At 36.7% G+C, this 14,637-nt stretch overlaps 3 non-coding genes across 3 annotated transcripts; 2 read left to right on the top strand and 1 right to left on the bottom strand.

Annotated features, from left to right (window-relative positions):
* The first annotated feature begins 2,573 nt into the window (after positions 1-2,573).
* Positions 2,574-2,645, top strand: Trnap-agg. The gene has a single exon. It is a non-coding gene; the product is annotated as a tRNA-Pro (tRNA).
* A 9,926-nt stretch (positions 2,646-12,571) lies between these two features.
* Trnap-agg lies at positions 12,572-12,643 on the bottom strand. Its single transcript has one exon. It is a non-coding gene; the product is annotated as a tRNA-Pro (tRNA).
* A 1,416-nt stretch (positions 12,644-14,059) lies between these two features.
* On the top strand, positions 14,060-14,131 carry Trnap-agg. Its single transcript has one exon. It is a non-coding gene; the product is annotated as a tRNA-Pro (tRNA).
* Positions 14,132-14,637: the final 506 nt, after the last annotated feature.

Here is a 14,637-nt window from a genome sequence, read left to right as displayed (position 1 = left end):
GACTGAAAATTTTGCGATTTTGAAAAAATCATATTATAATTCATATCTATATATGTATTAATACGTGAGCCAAACACTTTGTATCCCTTTTGACGAAAAATGGGGAAACGTAGGTGAATGAAATTTTACACAGTTATAGTTTATATGGTGAAGGAGTGCATCGAGCTAATATTATTTTGAAATTATGCTTTTATCACACATTTTTTAACAAATAAAACATTACACACACTACAGCACACACACTAGGAAAAATGACAGATTTTTGAGTGACAAGCTTATACATATTATTTTACTCTTTTATTTATGGTTGAAGTATGTTGACAACAAAGTGACAAATTGAAAATGGATTATAGTTTTTTTTATTGAATCTTAGATGCTATTAGACAATGCTTACACAGCCAGTCTGAGATCAGCTGAGTCCCAGAGACAAGAGTTGAAAAAAATATGATAAAGTCAATATTTCTTTACAAAATATAGGTAATAGTCCTAATGTCGTTGAAACTAAGGTCGAATTTCGACCATTGGGCGATCTCTAGTTATTATGATTCTCCAAAGCGACCACATTTTTAGCCCCGCAGTTCTGCTAAGTGACTCGGATATTTGGATATAATTATAGAGTACTTAAGAAAACTCGTTTAACGGTGTTTGTTGCTAGACTTTAGACGAAAATGGCTATTAGCTAGAGTCTAGACCATTTTTTTTCCAATTTTATGCTCTTGGTAGATTTAAGAATTGATCAAAATCGTTTTCATATCTAAATAACGTTATAGCAGACCCAACGGCGCACAAGTTGAATTGAACTATAGAAGTTTATCAGTTATCATGTTCCGAGTTGTCATTAGGTACAAGTTGTACCTAATGACTACGTCTGTTATGACGAGTCCTCGCATGGTCTAAGTTATTTCTTTGAATCTCAGCATTATACGAGTATACACACTAAGTAAATGACAAAACAATATTTGCCGAGTTTTATCTTATATATTCTTCTGACTTGGTTTCACCAAAATGCTGGATTAAAAGGGCTTTAATCATGACACTGGCTCATGTTTAACAACCGAGGCATTACCTCATACATTTTGCCCAAAAAACCGAAATGACCGCCCATAAAATTTTATCCCTTGAAGGGCCGAAAAATTGGAAACACGCCAGTGGGTAAGTTATTAAGCCCTCGGACGGATAGGCCACCATTTGCCGGACAGATAGGCTACATTTGTCTGGATTAGGCAAACACTAAACAAATTTTATGCGATTTGTAACGATTATGAAGGGGACATGGATCAGTTTGGTTTTTGTTTGAGCCTCGTCGATTAGTAATTTAATATGCTTTTTACTGCCGATTTATATTATGAGTCTGATAGTTTCATCACCGTTTTCGGCGACGGTGGCCAGCTTCATTGAAACCAGGCCTGTTACGCAGCAGGAGTCATTTTATAGTGCCCAAGTGTGTGCGTAGTACACAAGAGCACTCTTTATTCCTTTTACACTCATAACCCAGTGGGACGGACGACCGACACGACTGGCGAGTGGCGAGAGATCAGGCGCAGAACCGACTTTTTACATGCCCATCCGACGCATGGATCATCTTACTTGTCAGACAATCAGGTGATCAGCCTGCATTGTCCTAACCATACTTGGAAATAACATGTTTCCAACGGGGGAATCGAACCCACGACCTCCGAGTCAAGCCACGCTCTAAACTATTGGACCACGGAGGCGTACTGTTAATATTTATAATTAATTATTAACTGTTATGAATAACTATCAAACATAATTTAGTCGATTTGGCTACTTTTTGGTTCAGGGAAGGTTGACGATGAACAAATTTTGAAAAAATGCGTCAAGAATAATTATTAGCTGCATGCAAGCTTTATATTACTAGATGAAGTACAGGGTTTATACGTGGGAGAGCCATGCTTCGGCACGAATGGGCCGGCTCAACCGGAGAAATACCACGTTCTCACAGAAAACCGGCGTGAAACAACGCTTGCGCTGTGTTTCGCCGAGTGAATGAGTTTACCGGAGGCCCAATCCCCTACCCTATTCCCTTCCCTACCCTCCCCTATTCCCTTCCCTTTCCATCCTTACCCTCCCCTATTACCCTGTTCCGTCTTAAAAGGCCGGCAACGCACTTGCAGCTCTTCTGATGCTGCGAGTGTCCATGGGCGACGGAAGTGGTTTTCCATCAGGTGACCCGTTTGCTCGTTTGCCCCCTTATTTCATTAAAAGAAAAAAGGATTGTGTTATTTTGGTGGCGCAGGCCAGCTGGTCTTATGAAAAACCTAAACACTTTAAAACTACATTATGATGTATAATATTATTAAATTGAATTAAAGGTGTGAGTTGTGACAGAATAATAATTATGTGTGATAGTTATTAACAATGTGCGTGTATGAGGCCTGTCCGATGTGAATGTCAATTCATCATGTGTAGTATTACGTGCTCACTTGCAGTTTATTTTATACACGAATTTCATTCTTATCTCGATTAATTTAAAGACTTTTATTAAGTGCTATAAATTGAGCATTTTACTGCTATGATTATATTGAAAATATTTTTTGGGTAAATTGTCAGCTGGCTCGTTGGTCTAGGGGTATGATTTTCGCTTAGGGTGCGAGAGGTCCCGGGTTCAAATCCCGGACGAGCCCAAATAACTTTTTTATAATAAACTAAAAAATGGGTAGACACGTCTAGACACCAAACTAAGTTCATCCTCTCTATGACAACCCATATAGCAATACGATTATGAATGTGTAGGTAGGCCATAATATTTGTTTATGATCAAAGGCGGTGCAAGACCCACGCCTGACACCGCCCACGGCCTTGCGGTCCAAGGAGCCTCGCGCCCTCAGACCACGAAGATTTTTTTAGGATTTACAAGTTTTGATACTTAGGGCCTGTTTCACCACTTCCTGATAAGCTATCCACCACTTAACTTGACAGATAGAGTATGGAGAATCTGTCAAATAAGTTGTGAATAGCTATGTCCACACTGTGCACTTTCATCTTCAATTTTCGTCATCAACTTTCATATTGGCGCATTCAATAATTTAATGCATCAAGGAACACAACGCCAATATTGTCATTTTTGAAGTTTTGGATACGATCAGAGGGCATGCGTCGCGGGCATGCCTCACGTTCGCTGTTGACAGCGCTATAACGTATGCCTTTGACGAACAGAAAAAGGCACAGTGTGGACAAAGCTACGAGTAATAAGCCTATTCGGCACTTCATCAGGAGGTGATGAAACATTACATTTTTTAAAATAAATATTTGAGTATCAAAAAAATTCTTTCTTTCAATAAAAATTGTCCTCTTCCTTGTCCATCAGGGGGCCTCGCAAAATATAATATCTTGCCCACATCAAATTTAGGTCTTGACCCGCCACTTTTTATGATTGTCTTCAATCATCGTCGATTGTGCTTGATAATTGCTATAATAAACAAGCTTTGCAGTCAGTGTTATCCATACTCCAGGTAGGGCTTAAAATACTAAGGGCCTGTTTCACCACTTTCTGATATTGTGCCTAATAGGCTATTCACAACTTTTTTGACAGATTTTCCATACTTGATCTGTCAAGTTAATTAGTGGATAGCCTTATCAGGAAGTGGTGAAACAGGCCCTAAAAGTACGTTTCACCACTTTCTGATAAAGTGCCTAATAGGCTATTCACAACTTTCTTGATAGATTCTCTATATTTGATCTGTCAAGTTAATTGGTGGATAGCCTTATCAGGAAGTGCTGAAACAGGCCCTAATAATATAAGTACAAATAAGTACTAAATACTAAAAGTTATCTAGATACTAATAGACTAATGTATATCTGCTCTATTTAAATATCTAACAGCTATTTTGCTATTTACCATCTCTTACAATAGCAAAATACGTTTTATGATCACACCACTCTACAGTAAAAGCATTCCCCCAGTAAACTGGGCAGTTTCTCCTCCATTTTTATGAATTACCCATAAAATTTCAATCAAAATGTGTCAGATGTTATCAGCTAACCCCGGCCTGGCCTGGAGCCAGTAGTGTTGAGCTGCCAACGTTATTGTCTTCTTTTATCACAATTGTGGTGACGATAAGCGTATGACCAATTCCTGTATCTGGCTTTATGAAGGCGTTATTAGGAGAAATGATCTATGAATAGTGGTAGGATGAATTAAGGATATTTGGGCTTAATATTATGACCTGCTCATATTTTATGGACACTGATTAAGATAACTCTCATACTCAAAAAAGTATAAGCATGTATCGGAAGGATCCGGAAGGATCGGCAAATATAACTTGATAGAGAATGTTTAGTAAGATGTAACAATATTTTACTATCGAGCATAAAAAAAAAATCTAAGATCGATAATCGAACACTAAGCGTGCTCCTTATTTAGGTCCCCACCTAAATTTTTTTCAAAAAGAATTCATGTAAAAATTTTGCTTTAAACAGCTTTACAGCTTGTGTTTACGTTCATCTCTCACGTACTCAAGCTATAAGCCCGCTCCATGCTTGAGCATCTTTACCAGGCATTGCATGATTTATGCTATATTTTGAGCTTGCTAAAATATACTAGTCCGGATTCCGTAGAACAATTTTTTTTTATTACTATCAAGCAAATTTTTGTGAGTAGCTTCATTTTGATGAGACAAACAACAATTTTATTTGCGAAAAATCTTGAAAATGGTAGCAAACAGAGATAGAAAGGATTTAATACTAGTTATTTACAATATATAGAATATATTATTATAATTTATATTATAGAACCCAACCACAGCAATATTTTAAGTAACGTATCAGCAATATGTTATCATAATAATGTAACTTTGTTTATGAGCCTATTTCGCGCAGACGCGGCTGTAGAATTAATTAACCGCTAATATTGTATCTGTCGTTGTTTTGTATTTGTTGCTTCCATAATTTAATACTTTATCAATAATAGACGTTCCACGCGGCTCACGTAAATTATTAGAATTTTCACAAACTTAAATTAGCCCACAAAAATGGCATATGAATCTTTGATCCTACTCGTAGTATACTTTTTATCTGTGCCAAATAACATACAAATTGCTCTAGTATTTCGTGAGATAAGCTCTTTCAAAAAAAATTATCGTTTTTTTCACAATTTCATCTAAGTAGCGTCATATTCGTCTTAGCGTGGTAATTATAAAGGTATATAGCAGCCTTTTTTGATAAATAACATTTCCAACACTGCAAGAATTTTTCAAATCAGACCAGTAGTTTCTGAGATAAGCGCGTTCAAACAAACTCTTCAGCTTTATAATATTAGGTACCTACCTATAAAATATGTATATTTTGAACCTTACTACTTGATAAGGCTAAGATTGTCGGCCACTGTACAAAGGGTTGGTATATTTGGTAGTATCGTTTTACAAAGAGGTAAAGTTTGTTTGTTTGCATAGTTTCCAAATTGCTGGGCCAATTTTGTTAAAATTTAGTACACCAGTGCTAGTTAGTAGTCCTGGATGGGGAGAATATAGGATGACATAGAAAACTTTTACTGAGGAATACTGTTTTTACCGTTCTAACATACTATTGAATAGTATACAAGGTGTAATAAAACTTTAGGGTATGTATGAGTCCTCTATGTCACAGTATAGCAATATGACATACTAATATTGCTATACTGTGCCTATGTTGAGTTCAAAGTCGCAGCGCTATAAAAGAGCAACTTTTTTAACCTTTGTATGGGCGAATTCTTGACGTTTGGATGCCAGCCCATACGAATAAACTCTATAAACGGGTCCCCATACACACCCTAAAGTATTATCACTTAGTTTTATTACACCTTGTATACTATTCAATAGTATGTTAGAACGGTAAAAACAGTATTCCTCAGTAAAAAGTTTTCTATGTCATCCTATATTCTCCCCATGGACTACTAACTAGCACTGGTGTACTAAATTTTAACAAAATTGGCTCAGCAATTTGGAATTTGAGTTACACCGTGTATAAAAATAATATTTCAGGAAAATAAGAAGTCGAGTTATCATTGTGATTGTTCGGAAAACCGATAATAATCAACGAGGCCTTATCCCCTTAAGTCGCATTAAGGTTTTCCCTAAGACTTCATCATTACTCCCATTCGTTTCGAAAATGTTGTCTCCGATAGGAAAATAAAAGAAAAATCAAAATATTCTCTCTCCGATCGAAAAGATTAAGGAAAATAATTTTATATTATGACTTTGTTCTAACGACATTATGCGTGTTATAAGGTTAGACCACAGATAGTCTACATTTTGTTGTATTCACTTACCAACTGTGGGCTCTTTTTTATATATTTATAGCAGGATTTTAGAAGTAGCCCATGTTTTTTGACATATAGTAGTCTTATCTTCTCTACGAATATGCCTACAAGGTAATTTTTAGCTCTAGACGACCTGTTTATTATGAAAATAATTTTTCGATAAATAATCTATATATATAAAACTCAAAGGTGACTGACTGATTGACATAGTGATCTATCAACGCACAGCCCAAACCACTGGACGGATCGGGCTGAAATTTGGCATGCAGGTAGATGTTATGACGTAGGCATCCACTAAGAAAGGATTTTGATAAATTCCAACCCCAAGGGGTTCAAATAGGGGATGAAAGTTTGTATATAATAATACTTCTTAACGCGAGCGAAGCCGCGGGCAAAAGCTCGTTTGAAATAAATGTACTTACATAAATTAATGATGCTCCATCTAGTCTAAGAGATAATAATAATATAAAAGCAATATTTAAATAATTATAATGATGTCAAGAATTTATATCACATCTTACAGGGGTAGATATTAAAATCATAATAATGGATATATTTATTTATTTATGACACATTCTATTTACATTATCAAACCTAAGTGGCTTACAAAAGTAGAAAAGATATTACTACTACTTAATCATAATTTATTATGTAGTAATAATACCTTTACTACTTAATAGTAAAGGTATTATTACTATTACTTTTCAGCCGAATAACTACAATTAACATTCAAGGAAACTCCACAAGAATCACTGACCCACTCCCCAAGCCGATAGCAACCCTTTGGCCGTAAACAATTCGCAGACAATAAAATGATTTGTCACAAAAAGTTCAGTGTAGCGAGCTGCTAATGTCCCCAAGTTTTGTTTACTGTTATTAATTGACTGCAATCCGGGGCCAAGCGGGACCAACTTGCTCCGAACTGGGTCAAACTGGATATTACTCATATCTTGTCCGAATTGGATATTCTTGAGATGGGGTTTGTGATGTGGTGTTAATTTTTTATAAGCTTGACCTGACAGGAATTGCCAATCTTCATATCTTATTTATGCGAGACTAGACGACCGCAACTCCGTTGCGCCAAAAATCGTTTATTGCGTGGGAACCGTACTATTTTCCAGAAAAGAAAAGGGTTTCCCAATAAGGACTTTACAACTTTTTTCAAAATAGCATTAAAACCATTTCAGATATTTAAAAAAAAATTAGTAACGGATTGAAGCACAATGAAAACATTTGTTATTGGAACTCGATTTCGCTGATATGGCCACTGCAGGCACGTTTGCAGCGGTAATTCGTTGAACCCAATTTTCTATGACTCGGCCACACATTTCGGCTATTTCGCGTTTAATTTTGGCTCTGAGCTGTCTAAACGTCGTTGACTTATCCAACGACTTGACGCAGCTCCATAGAAAAAAATCTAGAGGCGTCGCACGAACGAGGCGGTCAATCGACTGGCCCATTTTTTAAGATAACACGCTCATCAAACTTACTCTTCAATAAATCGATTGTAACGTGTGCTGGGTGGCTTGTGGCATCGTCCTTTTGAAACCTCATGCTGTCCAAGTCTATAATAATATTATCTTCTAATTCAGGCCAAAAGTAATCCATAATCATGGCCAATCTGCCTGTCTACAAGGGCGAGAATTGCGATCGAAAATCGGAGTTAATGCTCTTAAAGTAGTGGCCACCGACTCCGAATTTCTGTGGTAATTTTTTTAAATTTTCAGACGTTGTTCGTTCGTGTACTTCACCATGATAAAAATGTTATGTCTACAGAATAAACTGACAGTATCAGTTTGATGTTAAATGAAAGGGTGCGTCCCCAAACTAAATTCAAAATTGTCAAGTCCCCATTGGAAAACCCTTTATCTTGATAAATGTCCTATTCGGGTTTGAAAGTGTCTCCATGACTTTCAGCAAAATTGTCGGTTTGGACGTGAAGCCAGAGGTTACCAGCTGCTGCTTCAATTGTTCAATTAAATGTTCAATTGTCCAAACATGGGAACTGTACCTCCTTACGAGTAAAAAAATCACGTTTGTTGTTGGGAGGGTGGGAGCCCTATTTTATTTTGTTTTTAGTATATTTTGTTGTTATAGCGGCAACAGATAATCACAATCTATAAAAATTTCAGAACACTAGCTATAGCGGTTTTTGAGATACAGCCTGGAGACAGACAGACGGACAGACAGACATTTAAGTCTCAGTAATAAGGTCCCAGGTCAAGGTCAAGAGGTAGATGAGGAAAGTGTGATCAATAAAAAGAAGCTATGGATACGAAAATGGAACGATAAAAATGGGAGCTACTAATTGTCTTCTGAAGGAATCAGCATTGGAAGATTCCACGGAGCTCATTAGCTCCGTGGAAGATTCCAAAAAATACTTCTAAAGTTTTAGAATGTATGAAAGTTGGATAATTTTTGCGGTAACTAATGAACTCGACTAATTCGACAGGGTCGGACTTGTTTAGCCGGTGCGCCAGTAGCGCGGACGCGTGGTGGGAGGTGCTACCTACTCGCCTGCGAAAAATATAATAAAATGGATTGGCTCCATGGGCGTACCCAGGTTCTGGGCCAGGGGGGGGGGCAAATTACCCAGGTTCTGGGCCAGGGGGCGGGGGCAAATTACGCAGATTCTGGGTCAGGGGGGGTAAATCAGATTTTTTATAAGCTAGGTGTTAATCAAGAATAAAAAATAATCATTTTTAGTTGTAAAAATATTGTATTGCAAACAAATGGCCAAAATTCGTTTCATTATTTTTAATTTATAGATGAAAGTACTAGATAATATACTTAGTAGGGATGTCAACATGATCCAGGGGGGGGGGGGGGGGCAGCTGCCCCCCCCTGCCCTCCCCTCGGTACGCCCATGATTGGCTCGACTAAATTACTTAATAATCTACTTGACTAAATTGCTAAAACAAATAGTGTTCAGACACGTTTAGCTACTAAAAAACTCGGTACTAGACTAAAGTACTGGCCTAATGCGAACTAGCCTTAACAGTGACAAAACTATGAGTATCACGAAAACCATTAGAAACTATAGAGCCGTAATATCGTATAATCGTGTTAATTTTGCTCGATCCACTACAGAACCCTAAAATCTCACTCGCAGTTAATAAGAAAATAACTGGGGTTTAGTGAGGTACAGTTACGTCTTAATGGGTAATTGTTGCACTAGATTACTTTATTAGTGATGTGACTCAACCGGGATTATGATGTCGATAAAATAATTAATTAATAATTTATGATAAATAAAAGTGAATTTTAATTGTGTGTGTTACTCGGGAGGTTGCTGAACCGATTTGGCTAATTTTAGACTTGAAATATTCGTGGCAGTCCAGAGAAGCTTTATATAGCTTAAACTATGCATAACTTCCCTTCTAATGGAAGGATTTGATGCAAAGTTTACCGGGTCATCTAGTTGATAAAATTTAAAAAATATATTATATTAGAAGTGGAAAGCTTATTTATGTATATTTCTCCGTTTTCCTTAGTTTCATGTTGTCAAATGAGATAATTATCTTACTAAAATGCAATTAAAAGTTAACTTTTTAGTGCAATTAATGAGTGAATTAAGTAGACTGTAGAACCTTTTCCCGTTGGATCGTAAAAGATTTGAAAATAATCTTTCCGAGATGGAGACATAAAAACCGTTATAATATGATAAGGTTTTGATACGCGAATAACTTTCGCCCTACTTAAGGGAAAGTTACGGACAATTTTTCGGGTTAGAAGTTTTTCGCATAATTCTGCAATAAGGCGGAATTGGGGTCAGAGGATACACTTCGGTACCTGCATATTTTATATCAACTCACATTGCGTATCAAAATGAAAAATTATGAAATATGGCCCTTCTCGCCTTTGCACCTTTGATATTGTTATTAGTTTCCCTTTGATATTCAAAACGTAGGAGAAGGTTTTTGTACTTATGTGAAAAATATTCGGTTCTTGGTCAACTTTTATGCAGTTTCAGTCCCAGCGAATACATTGTTAAAATTATAATTATTCAAAAACATAAGTGGTATTTATTTGAAAATATTATTTTACTATGTATACTAGTACAATATACTACCTTAACCGTTTTCGAAGCGGTTACGAAGTACTAAACGATTTGCAAAGCATTTACTACCACAAATGCATTTCTAGAGATGTATTTTAAGGTAATTTTGCAAGATTTTTATCGAGATGCGTCGACGTGCAACGTCACATCACTACCGCGGCTATAAGATTGACGGTCCGTGCGATAATGCGAGCGTTACATTGTTAACGAGTTCTGGAGGTATACCCTACCTACCCTACCTACACCTACCTACTACATACTACCTATCTTGATTAAGTACTTTATTTCATGTGCGAGTATTCCTATACTAACCTGACCTTTAAAAGAAGTACTAACTTTACTAAGTCTGATCACTGGCAAATCTAGGTTAAGCCTATTTCTGGTATTCCTACAATGAATTTTTAGCTTTAAAACATAAATTTTAGCTTTAAAACTTTTAGCTTTAAAACATAAATTTTTTCTAGCATATTATATTACATTATCCAAAATGTATTCAGAAGCAAAAGTTAGAATACCAATTTCTTTAAATTTATCTCTCAGATACTCAAAAGAAGACATTTTATAAATAAAACGTATGTCTCGCTTCTGCAGTACGAATATTATTGAATTAATGTCAGCAGCGATTCCCATAAAAGGATTCCATATGACATTTAAAAGCTTAATCTCAAAAGATCTGTTTCATACAAAAATCTTAGACGCTGATATTATGTTTTAGTACGAAAATACGGTTTTTTTTAAACAGAAAAGTTGCTGCAGTAGAAAAAATACTTTATACTGCGAAGTGCTGCAAATGGAGGAATATTAATTAGTTTACTATACGTACAAATACATAATATTAAGTAATGTCAAATATTAGATTTTAAATGTAAAGCAACCGCTGAAGCAATTTTGGTGTAATTTGATATTGATACATCCCGAGAAGGGACAAAGTTTTCCTCCAGGAAAAATGTCACGACAGCGAACTTGCGAGCAACTGCTCCCAGAAAGCGCGTTAAAACTGTTTTCTCATTAAAATGTTCTTCCACAAATTAGCGGACTTTTGTCGAGAAGTTCGCAAGGCATGTTAAAAATGTATGTCAGTTCAGCCCTTCAGGTAACAGTTATGTCAGCCTCATTAAAAAAAGCCCTTCACAAGAGTTTGCGAGAAACGTAAGCGACGAGTTTATTACTAGGTGACGACTGACGCCGCAGTTCCGTTGCGCCAAAAATCGTTTATCGCGTGGCAACCGTACATTTGCACGAGATGAAAAGTATCCCATGTTCTTTTCCGGGAATTAAAGTATCTCCATGCCAAATTTCAGCAAAATCGGTTCAGCGGTTTGGGCGTGAAGAGGTTACAGACAGACAGACACAATTTCGCATTTATAATATTAGTATGGATGTTGGCTGTTACTCTGTTGCAAAATTCGTTTATATTGGGAAAACTGTGCCTTTTACTGGGTTACATATTATTCGATTTCCTTTCCCGGAACTTAAAGTTTAGTCATACCAAATTTCATCATCAAAATCGGTTCAGCGGCTTGTCCACAAAGAGGTATAACAGACAGAAAGACACACTTTTACATACAGATGGTCTTTGCTCGCTTTGGCCACGGAAGTACCGCAGAACTCTACATTTGCTCCTACGCAAATACCAGCTTGCCAAATGAGCTACTCTCAGTTACTAGAATATTTCATGTGAATTCAATTTCTAAGGTTGGATTGCACCAGAGGCGTGGTTAAAGTTAAAGTTATGATTATAGTTATGGCTAAATTTAACTTTAACTTTAACCTTAACTATGACCAGAGAAATTGACAGATGACAGCTGGTCCAACAAGGTTATAAATAAACGTGGGCGGGGGCGCCGCTGGTAAGGGAGAACTGTCAAAAATGGCGTTTTTGTATGATGGCAGCGTTAGTTCCTTTTTCGTCACGTGCATTTAAAACCTTGTCGAGCTCTATGGTTATGGTGAAATATGGCGTCTTGATGGCGTCCATTTTTAACTTTAACCAAAGATTTGACATTTTGCATTGTAGTTAAAGTTACAGTTAAACTTAGCTGGTGCAACCCAACCTTAGAAGCATAAAATAGGTATTTACTTACGCAAATACGCACACATTTACACACAAACCGTACTTTTTTAATATGAATGCAAAAGAATCATTAATAATAATTAAGACATAGCTTATAAGCTTGTCTTGATGTATGTTAATTGTTGCTGTCTAATATTTTGTGTGTTCTGTAAATGTAGATGTAAAACTAAAAAAGGTATTTGGGCTCGTCCGGGATTTGAACCCGGGACCTCTCGCACCCTAAGCGAAAATCATACCCCTAGACCAACGAGCCAACTGACAACAATATCGAAATTATACCAGTGATAAAATTATAGTGTTTAGAATTGATATAATATAAACTGATCCCAGCCTACCTAGCATACGCCAATGAGATATCTCACTCTCGAGATAATTAAATTTTGACATTATGAGACGAGTAGTTACTCGTCTCATAATGTCAAAATCTCGACATTATCTCGACCAAACTGTATAAAAATGCGTTATTTCGATGATAGATATACGCGAGAAAAAATGTTTGTCATGATAGGGTGAATAGAGATGAAGAGACAAACCATCAAACATCGAGAAAACATGTAGAGTGAGATATCTCGTTGGCGTATGCTAGGTAGGCAGATAACTGCGTAGTAGACTCCCTTTTGAATAGTTGCCTTTTACACGCTTAAAAGCTAAAGCAGTGGTCATCATGCCCAACCTTTTCTTTATACGGACCACAAACACGTTTTGGTCTTGCTGTCGACCTTTTCGTTCGTTTTGGCGGAGACCACAAATTTTTAAGTCCAATCCAATCGGTACCGTCATGCCAATTGGACGATAGGAAAGATGGTGTATGGCCACCATAACGTCGGCACGGGTCGCTATACTACTGTAAAGTGTGTTCATAAAGTGGCATTTTATTTGAATTTTTGTCGGACGCGGCCGCGCGGTGCGCGCCGTGCGTAGTTCGGAAAACACCTTTAGTGATGGTTAAAATAATGTTACAATATTGATAATCGTGCTGATATTAATTTAATATCTCGACCATAAAAAATTAGCTACGCGCCGACGTGGTTACGATCGTAAAACTTGATAACCGCGTATCCGATATACACCATAGTCGAGTACAAAAACTTGTTACATCACAGATTTTTTTTAATATCTTAGATGCTGGTGATAAAAGTCTTTGTTCAGCAGTGGGAGTTGGGACAGTTTAGGCTTCATAATATAATAAAAATGATAAATAGAATAGATGCTGGTAATCAAATATATAAATATCAGAATACTTAAATATCAGAAATCAACGAGTTGTAACTACAACCGGGAATGCCGTGTGGGTTGCACCAGAGGCGTAGTTGAAGTTAAAGTTAAGGTTATCGTCAAATATGGCGTCTATAATGGACTTTTACTAGGGACAGTTCATTTGACTTTTTGTAATGGTTAAAGTTAAAGCTAAATTGAGTTGATGCAACCCACTCTAAGTGAAAACGATACAGTAGAGCAACATTTGAAAGAGAGATCTCCTCTCGTACGCTATGCACCGGCGTTCTACTCCTCTACCGTCTTACGATTATTTAACCAACTCGACGCGGATTTTAAGTAGTTAGCTACTACAGACAGCTACAGATACAGATTTTACTTTCACTACACACGTTTCATTATACAAACAGCCTACGTATTTATCAGATCCAATTTTTTTATCACATTAACAACCGGCTCGTTGGTCTAGGGGTATGATTTTCGCTTAGGGTGCGAGAGGTCCCGGGTTCAAATCCCGGACGAGCCCAAATACATTTTTGTAATTAATTAATTAATATCTCAAAAGAATAAACAAATGTTATCCGCAACTCCGACCGTAAATTTTTCGGGAAATAAACTATCCTAATATTATGTGCTTTTCCAGCCCCTCTAGCATACGCCAACGAGATATCTCGTGGATATCTTACTCTCGAGCGTAGTGATATTGTCGATATCGTTAAATATCTCTTTTTTGCTAACATGCATACGTCGAGACTCGGGAGATAAATTTCTAGTTCGTATAATAAAGTTCGTTAGTATATAGACAACAATAGCACATATAAAAAAAACCAAAATTATCTCTAATTTTGACGACAGGCATACGAGAAAAAATTTATGTCATGTTAGGGTCAATAGAGATAAAGAGATAAACCAGTTAACATCGAGAAATCGTGTAGAGTAAGATATCTCGTTGGCGTATGCTAGCACTCTATGTCAAATTATCATAATATTAATACGCGAACGAAAAACTTTGTAACCCTTTTTACGAAAAAT

The sequence above is a fragment of the Aricia agestis genome, chromosome 16, assembly GCF_905147365.1.
Source record: "Aricia agestis chromosome 16, ilAriAges1.1, whole genome shotgun sequence".
In the NCBI taxonomy this organism is placed as follows: Eukaryota; Metazoa; Arthropoda; class Insecta; order Lepidoptera; family Lycaenidae; genus Aricia; species Aricia agestis.
Note: the sequence above shows the minus strand (reverse complement) of the source record. Positions and strands in the feature narration are given on the sequence as shown.